This window comes from Balaenoptera physalus, assembly GCF_965194825.1.
Source record: "Balaenoptera physalus genome assembly, chromosome: 17".
Taxonomy (NCBI): Eukaryota; Metazoa; Chordata; class Mammalia; order Artiodactyla; family Balaenopteridae; genus Balaenoptera; species Balaenoptera physalus.
Genome location: NC_138895.1, coordinates 67,692,649 through 67,709,270, shown reverse-complemented (window position 1 = coordinate 67,709,270; position 16,622 = coordinate 67,692,649).

Genomic DNA, 16,622 nt, shown 5'->3' with positions numbered 1-16,622 from the left:
CTTCTATATGGGATATAGTATCCTGGATCTGCAGGAAAAGACGGTGAGAGCCAGTGACAAAGTTGCAAGGCCCACTAACACAGACACAGATTTGCAGCAGATGTGGTCAATTTATTCCTTTCCTGACCAGATGGAGACTATAAAGTCAGAAGCAAGGCAACCTTCTTTGTACCAGTTCTTTACACTGTCAACACATAAACTCCAAAAAATGCCAGGCACCTTGCTTTCTTCAGGGCAAAACACTTTCAGTGAATTTTTATTAGCCTAATTCTCACCCATATGCTTGGCTAACCCACCAGGCGATGTTTTCTGTGCTCCAGCCACCTGCACAGTAGCATGATATATTTATGTCAGAGGCAACAGGACATGGTAGAAGCTTTGCAAGATAAGAAATAGGAACTTAAGGATTTATTCTGCCAGGTAACAACTAAGTGGCCTAATCTATTATATTAAGTGACAATCTACCAAGTCCTCGGTTTCTTCTCTATGAAATGGAAATTATAATACATAGATACTCCCAAGGCTGATATTCAAAACTTTTAGTGACCAATATAGTGCAGGCATTGATCAATCAGGAAGTATACTGGTCACGAAGAGCAGGCAAGCCACACAAGCCAGACTTATTCATAAGTTGTGTGGGGACTAAATGACAAATTGCATGTCATATGCTCAGCACAGAGTGTAAAACAGTAACTGCTTCATAATTTTTGCTATCATTACAGTGACACAATTCCTTCTCTTCTTCCTAAAAAAATGATTTCCTACCTTATTTGTTAAAATGCAGTGTGTTTTCCATATAGTGATGTATTCATAGTGTCAGAGCTTCCATTTCTTTATTTTTGGGTAATTTTACACAATGAAGAAATGTACTCTCTTGAAATAAATATCCGGAAAGGGATCCTTAAGGTTGGCATGATTGAGAAACACTATTCTTTTGCCCACAACACTAAGAATAATACTAAGCAGTGAGATTCTTGCTATAAGTAAATTAAGTTAAAGATTCATAGGTCTTAAAAAATAGTTAACTTATAAGAAAAGGTTGCAGTAAATTTAACAGGCATTACCCAAGCTCTGACCACATGGAGAAAACCCTCAGGCAGGAAGGCTTTCATTATTTTTCCTCAGTTTTGATCTGTATACCTTAAGTGTTTTCTTGATTGAAAACAAATACAGAACATTAGCACCAGTGATTCGGAGAAAGATCAAACAAGATAGCCAAGTTCTACATCTTCATTAGGTCCACCATGATGATATAGAGCAGAACTGATAGAACAGAACAGATTTATTGGCTATGCATGCAACACGCTGAGCAATCTTCTGTTTTACATATATTAACTCATATAATCCTCACAACTTTATCAGATAGTACACTGGACATCTTTCAATTACCACATCACACTCCCTTGGTCTCTCCTGCCCAGTACTCCACCACAACTATAGCAACCAGCTCTGCCAAGATTCCTACTAGCTTCATGTGGTACAACTGATAGCCTCTAGCTTCAGGCCACCTATCTTAGTCACTTCAGGCTCTATAACAAACTACAATAGGCTGGGTGGCTTATAAACAACTGAGATTTTATTTCTTACAGTTCTAGATGCTGGTAAGTCCAATCAAGGTAATCTAGTGAGAACCTGCTTCCTGGTTCATAGGCAGCCATCTTCTAGCTGGGTCCTCACATGACAAAAAGAGCTAGGGAACTCTCTGTTGTCTCTTTTCTAAGGGCACTAATTCCATTCATGAGGGTTCCGCTCTCATGACCTAATCATCTCCCAAAGGCCCAACCTCCTAATACCGTCACATTGGGGGATTAGATTTCAACATATAAATTTGAGAGGAACACAAGCATTCAGTCCATTGCACCACCCATTCCATTTGTTTTTTTTATCTCCAATCCCAAGACTTCTCTTTTGATGCCCCAGAGTAGGACACAAAGGTAACTAACTCAAAGCCTGCATATGCAATCCAGAAATAAAAAGGAGTTAACCTCTAGGCAAGTCTTTATTCAATGACAATTGGGAGCTGATGGATTAATTTTTTCCCCAAATGGACAGTTGAAAGGTTTTTCATATGGTTTCTTAGACAGTACTGCAGAATTAAGTAACCAGTAGCTTGTAGCACTGGTCAACTCAGTAATGTATCTTTGCATTGGCTCTCTCTTCTCTGCTTCACTGCTCTTTCCTTATTCCTCCTCCCTGGGACTATACTCTCCAAAAATATACTCACACCTCTCACTAATAAAACTGTGTCTCAGACTCATATTTCTGGGGAACTTGTTAATAATCCAATTAGTACCAAGAGTGGCCTAGATAATAGACTCTCAAGACGGAATTTTGAAGCCTGACCACTCACCAGTCAGATGGCAATACAATCCCTATTTCCTACTGGTAGTTGGGGTGAGGATTACCATTGGAATTCAGTAGAATTAGAATTACTAAGAATTTTACCTGTTGTTTTGGATAAAGTGCCAGTAGAAGGTACAACATCGGATTATACAGTGGCTGTGGCAGATAAATGGTATATGGAGCCAATGATAATTATAATAATCATAGAATAGACTGGTTTTATTTGTTGGAAGTCTTGAAAAAAAAGCAAATAAGAACACAATAGCCAATTTCAACTCAGGGCCAACTATGAAAGCTATAGGTCCTCTATAAAGGAAAAAGACTCTACTCTCTTGCAACTGCAGGGCAGATTGTGCTGAAAATCAGGCCCCTGATCTAACTGTAAGGGTGGCAGACCTTGAACAGAGATTAAATGCAAACCTTAACAGATTTCTTATGTCAAAGTTGGTACCTGGTAGAAAAAAAAAGGTGTAACAGTGTGACCTGGAAGGGGGACATTTAATGAATAAGCCTGAGACTTTTTTTTTTTTTGTAAAATCAGATTTATTGAAGGATAACTTAAATACAATAAATGTGCCTCTTTTAAGCGTACAATGCAATAAGTTTTGACAAATTCACACACTCATGCAACCCCAAACATACTCAAGATACAAAATCATCCTTAAAAAGTTCCCTCATGTTCCTTTGCAGTCAACCCCCTCCCGAAATCCCCAGCCTCTGGCAACTACTGATCTGTTTTCTATCCCTAGAGTCTCACCTTTTCTAGAATGCCACATAAGTGGAATTATATAGTATGAGGGTTTTTATGTCTATGTTCTTTCACTTAACATAATACTTTTAAGATTCATCCTTTTTGTTAGTTTCTTTTAATTGCTAAATAGCATTCCATTGTGTAGACCATAGTTTGTTTATACATTCATCTAAGCCTGAGAATCCTGAACCCCCAGATTTCCCTGGACCTTCCAGGCCAGCTAGAACATTCCCCTCCCTCTTGCCAGAGAATAGTTTTCCCTTAGTTGGAGACCCTGTACTGTTAAAGGCCACACAGATCAAGCAGGGAATTATAGCCCCTGCTTTAGGAGGAAACAGCACACATACCAAGGGAATAAAAGAATCTGTGTGTGTTAGAATAATGGCGCCCCAAAATGTTCATGCCCTAATCCCTGAGACCTATGAATATTACATGCCAAAAGAGACTTGGCAAATGTGATTAAGATTAAAACCTTAAAATGTGGAAATTTTTCTGGATTGGTCTGATTTAATCATATGAGGAAGAGAAAGGCAGAAGAGAAGGTCAGAGCACTGTGACCAGAGGAGGACTCGACTCGCTTTTGCTGGCCGTGAAGAGGGAGAAACAGGGCCACCAGCCAAGGTATGTGGCAGCCTTTAGAAGCTGGGAACAGTCCTCATCTTATAGTCACTAAGAAAATGGGGACCTCAGTCCTATAGCTACAAGGTACTGAATTCCACCAACAACCCAAATGAGCAGAAAACATATTCTCCCCTACAGCTTCTAGAAAGGAACTTAACCTGCTGACAACTTGATTTCAGTTCAATGAGACCCACACTGACTTTTGACTTACAAAACTGTGAAAATGTTGTGGTATTTTAAGTGACTAAATTTGTGGTTATTTGTTACAGCAGCAATAAAAAACTAATATCCTGTATACTAGCAGGAATGGTATATTAGTAGGAATTGTGGGAATAGGGTGTAAAAGTGTGTCTTGGGGGTGTTAGAATAGAAGATGGGTCAGAAAATAGGCTTCTTTGGGGATATATTCAAATTGGAGCACTCACACTTGACTTGGCATCCCTATTCTGGCAGAGATATTCTAAAACACTTCTGGGATCACTCCTTGAAATCTGACATACTGATGGCCTAGTAGATGCCAGGACCTCCTTGGCACAGTCTTGAGAAAGAGTTAGAAAGCTAAGAGGTAAGAATATCAGAAAGGATTTATTTTGTGAAACCAGAAGGGCTCAGAGGGTATTACTTCCACTATAACAATAAGAAACTCACCAATAAGGGGTACATCTTTGACAAGATTGATAGTGGTTGTCCTCTGCGGGGCAGCGTAGATGGTGAGAGATCTTGACACTGGGAATAAATGGATCCTGAAACAGCAGGGTCCAGTTGGCACACTTAAACTTCTGTAAAGGTTAACTGGATATAGTTTAACAATGTACAGTACACCAGATTGGTTTGCAGGACCTGCAGAAATCCGGCAATAGCTAATGTCTCTTGCCTAAGGGCAAGATAAAAGGACAACTGACTATGTTACTCAATTTTTACAATTCAGAAAAATAATCAAGTTCAAATAAATAAAGGTCTATGTCAGCGACCATAATGAAAAATTATAATTCTTTCAGATTCTTTGGACATAGAACTTTTCAGGTTTGACACAGGATTTTAACACAATGAAAAATTATGATTCTTCACCCAGTTTCCAGATTCAAGTCAATTCACAGACTGAGCCAATTACTGAAGGGGCAAAAGGACCCTGAAATGCCACAGAATAACACATGGCAAAATCCCCTTAATCCTCCTCCCAAAGTGACATATGCCTGTTAGCCAAGGTAACTGTGTGTTGGAGAAGGGCAGTACTCAGGCATTTCAATAACTGTTAAGATGTAGTGTCTGAGCTGACACTGATTCCAGGTGAACCAAAACACCACCATGCTTCCCACTGCTAGAAAAGGAATGTATGGAGGCCAGGTGATAAGTGGAGTCTTGCCCAAATCTCTCTTACATTGTTCTAATGGATCTATGCAACCATCCTGTGGTTATTCCCCTGGTCAAGTGTATAGTTAGGTTTAGATATATTCAATAGGTAGAAGAACCTTCACTTCAATTCTCTGCTCTATAAATTAAAGTCGTTATCATAGGAAGGACCAAGTGGAAGCTTCTGAAAAAAAACAAAACAAAACAACTCTTTCATCCCTAATCCTGATAGACAATCTGAAAGAATACTTCATCCTGAGAGGAACTGCCCTTAATGTTACCATCAAAGACTTACACAGGGAATTACACAGGATGAAGGGGTGATAGTCTCCACTGCATCTCCATTCAGTTCACCTGTCCGGTCTCTGCAAAAGCCATATGGATCGTCATAGATGATGGCCAACTATCATAATCTTAATCAGGTGGTAGTCCCAGGCTCTGCTACAGTGCTAGATGTGGTATTTGCTATGCACCTAACGATCTGGTGAATGCATTCTTCTTGAAACCCACGAATCAGGAGGATAAAAGCAGTTTGCTTTTACATATAGAGAAAAGCTAATATTCACTGTTTGCTGTGGACTGTGCTAACTCTGCCGTGCTCTACCCCAGAACAGTTCACAGTAACCTTAACTGTCTTCACAGTTCGCAGAATACCACACCAGTGCACTAAGTCCTGGCTGAAATACAGCTCAGACCGTAGGTGAGGCCGGCAGCGTGGATCTTCACTCCGTGCAAATCCTCGGGTTAGGCAGCTGTTTCTGGGAAATGGCGGCAGATAGGAGTTTGGGAAAGACCCAGCTACGATTCTCTCAAAGGTCACCCTCCTCCTGGACTTTGAAATGCTTTACATGATCGGTTTGGGCCTGGGAGATGCCAAGGACATCACAGTCAAGGGCCTGGAAGTTCTAAGATGCGACAGTCGAGTGTATCTGGAAGCCTATACCTCAGTCCTGACTGTAGGGAAGGAAGTTCTGGAAGAGTTTTATAGAAGAAAATTGATTCTTGCTGATGGAGAAGAAGTGGAACAGGAAGCAGATAATATTTTAAAGGATGCTGATATTAGTGATGTTGCATTCCGTGTAGCTGGTGATCCATTTGGCTGTGTGGCTGACAGGGTCTTGGTGCTCTGGCCGGGTGTCAGGCCTGAGCCTCTGAGGTGGGAGAGCCAAGCTCAGGACATTGGTCCACCAGAGACCTCCCAGCTCCACGTAATATCAAACGGCAAAAGCTCTCCCAGAGATCTCCATCTCAACGCTAAGGCCCAGCTCCACTCAACGACCAGCAAGCTACAGTGCTGGACAACCCATGGCAAACAACTAGCAAGACAGGAACACAACCCCACCCATTAGCAGAGAGGCTGCCTAAAATCATAATAAGGCCACAAACACCCCAAAACACACCACCAGACGTGGACGTGCCCACCAGAAAGACAAGATCCAGCCTCATCCACCAGAACACAGGCACCAGTTCCCTCCACCAGGAAGCCTACACAACCCACTGAACCAACTGTAGCCACTGGGGGCAGACACCAGAAACAACGGGAACTACAAACCTGCAGCCTGTGAAAAGGAGACCCCAAACACAGTAAGTTAAGCAAAATGAGAAGACAGAAATACACAGCAGATGAAGGAGAAGGGCAAAGACCCATCAGACCAAATAAATGAAGAGGAAATAGGCAGTCTACCTGAAAAAGAATTCAGAGTAATGGCAGTAAAGATGATTCAAAATCTTGGAAATAGAATGGAGAAAATACAAGAAATTTAACAAGGACCTAGAAGAACTAAAGAGCAAACAAACAATGATGAACAACACAATAAATGAAATTAAAAATTCTCTATAAGGAATCAATAGCAGAATAACTGAGGCAGAAGAACAGATAAGTGACCTGGAAGATAAAATAGTGGAAATAACTACCGCAGAGCAGAATAAAGAAAAAAGAATGAAAAGAATTGAGGACAATCTCAGAGACCTCTGGGACAACATTAAACACACCAACATTCAAATATAGGGGTCCCAGAAGAAGAAGAGAAAAAGAAAGGGACTGAGAAAATATTTGAAGAGATTATAGTTGAAAACTTCCCTAATATGGGAAAGGAAATAGTCAAGTCCAGGAAGTGCAGAGAGTCCAATACAGGATAAATCCAAGGAGAAACACACCAAAACACATATTAATCAAACTATCAAAAATTAAATACAAAGAAAAAATATTAAAATATAGCTCAAATTGTTACATGTTACAATTTGTACCATCAAGAAAGATGGACCACTTACTATTAAGCTTAGACCCATTTATTGGGCTACCTAGAAGGCTGCCAGTTTCAACTGGGATCTGAAGCACCAAAGAGTCCTCTTCTTTTAAAAAATCTTCGCCATAAATGTACTTATGCTTCTTCTTCTATCTTCAGTACATCTGTCCTTTGTCTCTGTCTCATTCTTTCTTTCTCTCTGTTTCTCCCACACAGGCCAAATTTTTATTGTTTTACTTTATTTTTCAAAGAATGATTGTGTTTTCAAATTATTAATTTATGCTGTTATACTTAAAAATTCTTTCCATATATTTCATTTGCTTTTACTTATTATTTTATTTGCTTCTAAGATTAAAGCTTACCTCATTTAATTTGTCTTCATTAATACTAATTTTCCTGAAAATCACTTTGATTGCATCCTGTTAGTTTGCATTGTTATTCATTTCTTAATAGTCTGTGATTTCAGTTTTAACTTCCTCTTAAACTCAAAAGTTTAGAAGAGGTCAGTATGTTTTTGTTGTTAATCTCTATGTAATTGAATTTTATTTATTGACTTATTTGTTTGCTATCTTTTGTTGCTAATGCAACTTCATGTTTTTAAAATATCCTTTAATATTCTTTGTAGCCTTAGAATGGATAACTTTAAAACTATTCCATTGGTATTTAAAAACCAAGTATATTCTCTCCTTATTGAGTAGAATAAAATTAAATGAACTTTCTAGCATGATTCATCCATCTTCTCTATATCTTTACATTTTTAAAAATATGTAATTCATTGGTTTCTGAGACAGAGGTGGTATGAATTCTTTTCTATTGCTTACGTTTCTAATAGCTTTTTCTCTATGTATTTCTTATAAACTAGCATAAGTACTTAGAATGCATTATAATTTTTATCTATAAAAATCATTACTTTTTTTCTATGTGATATTTTTCACCTTGAATTCTCTTTTGCCACATATGTCTCCATTCTTTTTGTTAACATTTTCACAAAGTATCAATCACTTTTTTACTTTTTATTGTTTTATTTTTCTTTTGCATATGTGTCTCATAAGGAGAATATAACTGAATTTGATGGATTTGTTTACCTAACACAAAAATCTTGAATTCATCAGTTTTATCTTCTCTTTTGTCTTGCATGCTACTCAACTAACCTATTAAGTTTTTATTTCATCATTTATGTTTTTAATTATAAAGACTGACTATTCCTTTTGCAGGGATCCATTTTTGTTCATTTTTAAGAATGGGTTACTCTCTCAAATATTTATACAAGTATTATTTATACCTATCTTTATATTTCCTTCCATTTTCTACGCTAAATCTGTTTCATGAGGAGCTAGGGATTCTGTTAAGTTTATTGTTTCACTCTTATGCTTTAGTGCTCTGCAAAAGTCTGGTAATATTTATACATCAGAAAGTGACTGTTCACTTAGCATAATATTGTAATTTGAGTGTATTTCCATGGCATAAGTCAAAATCCCTCTTTCTTAGGCGGACAGTCCAGATTCTGACTGCAGGAGTCCTACCTCTGAGGAAAGTGCAGGGGATGAGAAAATGGCCTGTGGCAACCTGGCATGTAAAATGCAGTTTCTAGTCTCATGTTTCTGTGTGAGCTATATGTTTCCTCGTGGTACCACCCCCAATTTTGAGGTCAACAAGCCTAACTGGCAATCTCATACACTAGAACTACTACTTTCAACTCTATCCCCTCCTCTATACCTATTTCATTCTTCTCACTAAACAACTTTTTCTGCTACACACCAGACATAGCCAACAATTCCTGAATTTTCATTTATTCTACTGTAAAGAGCGGACTAAACTAGAACCTCTCATTTCCAACGTCATAAAGATTTTTCAGTTCCAATCTTGGGAAAGGTAGCTACCCATGCACCCATGTTTTGTAGCCGGGGAGCCAGGCTGTACTGATAGGATGGCTCTCAGAGTAACCATAGAGATGGAATAGTATAGGGAGAGAGTGGGAAGAGACTGTTACCAGAGAAACTCCTTAGAAACAGAGCAGGTGACAGACAAAGGGAAAAAAATACCAAGTACTTTGAGCAGGATAGACATTTAGTGATTCAGTGAAAGAGGAAAAGGAGATTAAAATTAGCTAAATAACAAAAATGTTACATAAACTAGAAGGAACAATGCCAAATGGGCTTTTGCATGGTTCAACAGCTGTATAATGTGAACCTTAGAATGCATTACCATCTAACATGTATATAATTTTTGCAGCTCCAAAATCATCATATGATGCCTGCTTTCCATCTAGGCTATGTAGTATTTATGTGTATATTTATATATATAGTTTATCCTCAACCTACTTTAAAAAGATTTTGTGTTAGCTTACCATGAAAGACAAGCACATAATCAGATTATTTAATAGTAGAAACAGAAAACAGCATAGGTTCTAAGGGAAAATAATCTGAACAGAAATATGGGTTATAGTTATCATGACTGAGCATTAAACATGGCTCTGGGCTTCTTGACACCCAAGGCAAAAGGTACTCAAAGTCTAAATAACAGAAGATGCTAGTTCATCAAGAGAAACAAAAAATTTTCCTGGGAAGGAATTTATCATATATTTACTCAAAAGATAATAAAACATATAAAAAGGCAACCTTGAAACAGATGCAGAAGTATTCTTTATATAAATACTTTCCTGTAAAAACCATAAGTTTAAAAATCAGAGTCTAACATTGAGGCCTTATTTAGATAAGGCATCTCTTTAGAAGGCTACGATATGCAGTCTTGGCCTGTATATCCTCTTGGACTTCAGTGTTATACCCACCTCCTGCACATAGTTAATTTCCACTCGTCTGTTTATATTTGTTGTGGGTGTTGTCTCCTTATCAAAGCTTGCCTTAATTAACTTTTTGTCCCTCAGGCTGAGTTAGGCATTTTTCAACATACTACATAGAACCACTGTTTACCTCCATCACAAGTATATGCCTTTATCGTTGTATCATAATTTTCCTGCTGCTAGAGTCATTGCTTGTTGAAGGCAAGGACGGTGCTTTATTCATTTTTATGTCCCAAGTCCTATGTCAGCGTAAAGATTTTTAATATTTGTTAAATAAAATGAACTATAAAAAGAATTAATGTTTATCTAGCTTGATACAATTTTATTGTTTAAATTTCCCATAGCCATAGACAGGGAGCCTATCTCTATGTTTATCTTTTTCTAATTCCAATGCTCTCAATCATGATTCTGATAGAACCTTAAGATCAGACTAAATTTTTGACTTGTTACTTTGAGAAAAGCTGTACGACTTGGATGTTAAATGTGTTTCACAAGGACAGTGGGACGTGTCACCCTCTGGGGAATCATCAAACAGGGTCAACATTTTCCTCAAGAAGTAAATTTGCATTTGTCCATAACAGCTATCATTTTTTGACTGCTTACTATCATCAGTTATTCCCTAGTTGATATCACTGAACCCCATGGTTTTAAAGGTCACCTGTATACTGATGACTCCCAAATTTATATCTCCAGGCCCAATCCACTCCCCATAAGCATCTTTTATTCATCAAGTTGCTCACACTAACCATCTTAGTCATTCTTGACTCCTGTCTTTCTCTTATACACATACTTATTCTGTTACCAAGTACCAAGGAGTGTGATTGCTGGACTGTATGGTAAGAGTAAGTTTAGTTTTGTAAGAAACTGCCAAACCATCCTCCAAAGGGGCTGTACTATTTTGCATTACCACCAGCAGTGAAAGAGAGTTCCTTTTGGTCTACTTCATCAGTATTTGGTGTTGTCAGTATTCTGGAATTCAACTATTCTGATAGGGGTTTAGTAATAGCTCACTGTTTTGTTTTGCATTTTCCTGAGGACATATAATGTGGAGCATCTTTCATATGTTTGTCACATGTATATCTTTTTTTTAATTTTTTTATTGAAGTATAGTTGATTTACAATGTTGTGCCAATCTTTGCTGTAGAGCAAAGTGACTCAGTTACACACAAATATACATTCTTTTTTAATATTCTTTTTCATTATGGTTTATCACAGGATATTGTATATAGTTCCCTGTGCTATATATTAGGACCTTGCTGTTTATCCATTCTAAATGTAATAATTTGCATCTACCAACCCCAAATTCCCAGTCCATCCCTCTCCCCCACCCCTTCCCCCTTGGCAACCACAAGTCTGTTCTCTATGTCTATGAATATGTTTCTGTTTTGTAGATAGGTTCATTTGTGCCATATTTTAGGTTCCACATATAAGTGATATCATATAATATCTGTCTTTCTCTTTCTGACTTGCTTCACTTAGTATGATAATCTCTAGTTGCATCCATGTTGCTGCAAATGGCATTATTTCATTCTTTTTTATGGCTGAGTAGTATTCCATTGTACATATGTACCACATCTTCTTTATCCATTCATCTGTCGATGAACATTTAGGTTGTTTCCATGTTTTGTCTATTGTAAACAGTGCCACTATGAACATAGGGGTGCATGTATCTTTTTGAATTATAGTTTTGTTCAGGTATATTCTGGGAGTGGGATTTCTGGGTCATATGGTAGTTCTATTTTTAGTTTTCTGAGGAACATCCATACTGTTTTCGATAGTGGCTGTACCAACTTATATTCCCACCAACAGTGTAGGAGTGTCCCCTTTCCTCCACATCCTCTCCAGCATTTGTTATTTGTAGACTTTTAGTGATGGCCATTCTGACCAGTGTCACCTGTATATCTTCTTGACGAGGTGTCTGCTCAGGTCTTTGGCCCATTTTTAAAAATTGGGTTGTTTTATTTTTTTACGGTAGAGTTTGAGTTCTTCGTATATTTTGGATAACAGTCCTTTATCAGATATTTCTCTTGCAAATATTTTCTCATTAATAAATATCTCTTCACTAAAAAAATGAGAATACTAAATTTATTAGTTAGGGCATTTTGTGGGGAAGAGGAAGGAAAAACAGGACACAAATAGTTTCCTTTTAAGCTGATACTGTGAAGTTTACACATATCACTTCTGCTCACATCTCACTGGCCATAACTTACATGGCAACATCTAACTGCAATGAAGACTAGGAAATGTAGTTTATGGTTAACTAGCCTATGTGTCCAGTTAAAATTTGGTGACACGGGGAAGAACCCAATACTGAAAATAGGAAGAGAATGGATTTTAGAGGACAGTTATGAGAAAACACCACACCACACAATGTGTAGAAATAAAGAAGCAATTTTCACAAATTAAAGAACAAAAGAATTCTGGGTTCTGTAAATTTCAGTCAGTTTTAATGAGGTATGGAAATATTAAAAGTTATCAGGAGAGACATTTTATGACAACACAGTATTTCCCATATTTTTAACCCCAAAATTTGTTAAAGTATGGTTCACTCTAGGTAAAGTGAACAAGTGACAATTGTATGACGTCTTTAGATACATCTATATTTCATTTTAATAGTTATTCCTTTATTAATTGGTTACCTTATTTTTGTGGCAAGCTATTCCAGCTTGTCATCTACAGGAATGATGTAAAGTTTCTTTTAAAAATATATTTAACCAAAAGCAGGGAATCACATTTAAAGAAAAATATCAAGTAAATTATAATATAGATATGAGATTTACATGGCAAAAAGTACTAAGGTGGTATACAAATGACTTAATCTATACACCTTTAATAAACTTAAAAATTTTCATTCTCTCTTTGTTGATATTTCCAAATAAATTAAATACGGTTAAAAGCAAATGAATTACAGTTTTGTAAAGTATTTTCATAATTTCCAACTGTTCATATACCTCCGCATTCTGAGGTTCTAATGCACTCCCATAATGAGGTACAGCACCTTATTGAGAATCATTAAGTAGTGGAATAAACAGTGACATTTCTTAGTGTTGAGCTCCTTGCCTGAAATTAACATTTACTGGTTCATGACACTCTGAGCCTCAGTTCTGTCATCTATAAGATGGGATAGTAATACCTCGCCTAACCTCCCAGATTTAAGTAGGAAACTGTTCAGCCAAAATGAAGTATAAGTGGATCTGCAAATATAAGGGATCCATTCAGCAGTAGCAATAATCCTAGACTCAGTAATGCCATTTTAGTCAAAGTTTCCAACTGTGAATTAGGGCGCTGTTAACTAGTGAAAAGCCAATCAATGAAGGTCAAGAAAGGAACAGCCATGGGAACCCATGGTCAAGGCCGTTGGAAACCAGTTCACAAGAAGACCTTTCTTCTACACTAGCACCAATGGAAAATTTCACTGACTTCAAGTACAAAATCAACCCAAACAATACAAAGACATATTATTGAGTATTATCCTAATAAATGTCTCTTTAGGAAAGTAGTTTGGGAGATACAGTGTTTTCATTTCCTTTAAGATAGTTATGCTACTAGTGTGTACTTTGCAACACAGCATTTTATAAATTATTATTCTAAATAGTAACTCAATTTATTACTATACAAACACACATACACATACACACAATCTTTTAGGTATTTTCTCCATTATAGAGAAGAGAAAATTAAGTCTCAGAATTCAAATGTCTTGTCTAGGATCATATATTTACAACAAGGCAACACTTGAAATGTCTACCACATTTATAGACACTCAATACATGCTTATTAGATAAATGAATGAATTAACAAATAAGTTAAATATTGAGAAAACTGAGAAATTTCAGCTCCTAAAATGAAGATATCATTTACTCTACCATATTGTTCTTCTATTTTCATTGAGTCCCAATTCCATAAAATAGTAAAAATTAACAAAAAAATAGGAGCTTATATTATAAGGGCATTTGCCAATGGCCTAGGCTCTAGCTATGTCAAATTTATAGTTTCAAAATTATTTTATAGTTTCTGCTTTGTGCTCCAGAATGACTACTTTCACCACTCCAAGTTGCCCTCCAGTAGAACACTGCTTACTACAACTGCCAATATTCACATCCCATTTAACCCACAGACCCCTTATAGGATCAGAAACAGGATGTTCAAATTAAGCAACATGTATGATGTAAAGGCTGTTTTATGGATTACTTAAAAGTATTCATGACTATAAATGTTTCTACCCTTTGATCTGGGACTTTTTATTCATAGTTCTCCACTCTTAAGATCTCCAAAGTTTTCTTCCAACAAGGAGGCCCGAATCTATAGTGATGAATAATGTGGGGGAGCTCTGTTTTTATTTCAGGCTCCTCCCTGCCATGGAGCTTTCAGATCATGTACACAGAACTCGGCAGCCAATGAGATTTACTTTTCTAAGCAGAGGCAATATGTGGAAATAGCTCAGCACCAGCTCTGTTTACTCTGTCTCAACTCACCTAGGGTCATACAATTTCGGAGCTTGCTGGTATGGCCACTTGGCAAGTTGAAATTGTCAGAATGACATGGAAGATTAGATGGAGATGGCAGTGAATTTATCCTAAATTTGAGTGACTTTTGGTGTTCTTCAAATTTTATTTCTAGATCTTACGTGTGTAGATCCTTTTAGATACCTATTACCCTACTCAACTGACTCTCAAAGTAGTCAGAAGATTTTAATGCAAATATTCCTATTACTTGCTCTATGGTACCTACTATTTGGTCTCTGCTCACCTCTAGGTGCCATGGAGATGTAAATGTACTTCAATGACTTTCTGGAAGCCCCTGATTTTGGAGCTGATTGGATGATCAAATTACTTTTCATATTAGGCAACCCTATCAATAATCAACTCCACTACCACCTTTCCATTAAGACTACATCTGACTAAGAATTAGACATTTTTTTCTGAATGTCAAATATCTAGGTAAAACCACCCTTGATAGAAAACTCTATCATTAAAAGAATGTCAAGAGAATGAAGTACCAAGAGAAAGAGGTACAATGAAGTCCTGTGGCAAGGAGGGTGCTGCCTCATTTACTGCTCCCTGTAGCAGGAGTGCAGCTTTGATGGTGGATTGGGTTTCTTGAACACAGTTGGGTAAAAAAAGATGATCATGGGCAATTGGACAACAGCACCTTAGACAACTGCACTTAGTGCACCAACTATGAGCACTAAGAGTGCAGATACTTTGCCTTTTTTTTTTTAAATCACAGACAAAAAAAAATCAATCACCAAGTCAACAGTCACCCCATTCCATTTGCATCGCAAAAATCTGAGATGCTTCAGCAATTCTACCCTAACATGGAAAGTCAGCAATAGGGTTGGGGACTAAGAATACCTCCTGCCACATCAGCAAACAAAGGATGCTGCGGTCATCAAGCCATCAACCACTGCAGCCACCTCCAGTAGTGTCCCCTGAGGGGACTCAGGATGGGAAAGAACAGGATACTGGCCCTAGATAGTTTAGGTGCATATCAAAGGAATGATCTCACTGAGCCCAAACTCTTGCATCTTCCCATACATAGAAAAGCACTACATCCACTAACTTCAGATGTCTGATTTTCTTTAATAAACAGTAATATTTTGATGTTCTGACTACCTGGTTTTTGTTGCAAAAACCCTTGTATACACTGGCTCCTCCCTTACCTCTTCAAAGCAGTCCCTCAGAGCAATCTGAGAGGCTGTCTTCCAGGCTTAAGTTCTCAGAAAATCCACCAAATAAAACATAATTCTTAACCTTTAGGTTGTGCATTTTTTTCAGTCGGCAGAGTGTTTGCAAATTGCCACATACTTTCTTGGGAGAAAGCAATAAGTAGTGATTAAAAACAGTGCTCTTGACTTCACTACTGAGATTTGATCCACTTTTACCTAATTATATGTGACTATTACTCTCAGTTGACTCCCGTTTGAAATGGGGCTGGTGAAAGTTTCCATCTCAGATGGTTGTTGTGAGGATTAAGTGGAATAAGGAATGTAAAATGCATAGTATACAGAAGGCACTCACTAAATGCTGGCTATTAGTTGAGGTTCTTGGAAATATTGGAGGCTGTCCTTGCAATCAGAAGTCTTGCTTTCATGTCATAGGAAAACACTGTAGTTTGTTTACCTACAGTGCTACAGCTAAAACCATGTTTCCTAGTCAAATCTCATTTATTTGACCTCATCATTCAAAAATGCACAAACTTTTCTTACATTTCCATTCCATTGAATGCATTATTCCCATTTTACTCCTTATCAATCATTCTCAAAATGATATATCTAAATGAAATCAATCTCTGACAGTTCCAGCCTTTTTCTACATGGTACAAATGACTGGATGAAAGACTCATGTCACTATGGACAATGTTCCAACCTTTTCTAAATATTTGGTGCTCATATGAAACCCCTGCAGGTGATATCACCTCATCCTCACACCTCGCTTTTAACTTGTTAAATACTCTGCTTGCAGATTCAACCTCACACAAGGATTTTATATTTGTATTTTTTTTTCTTGGA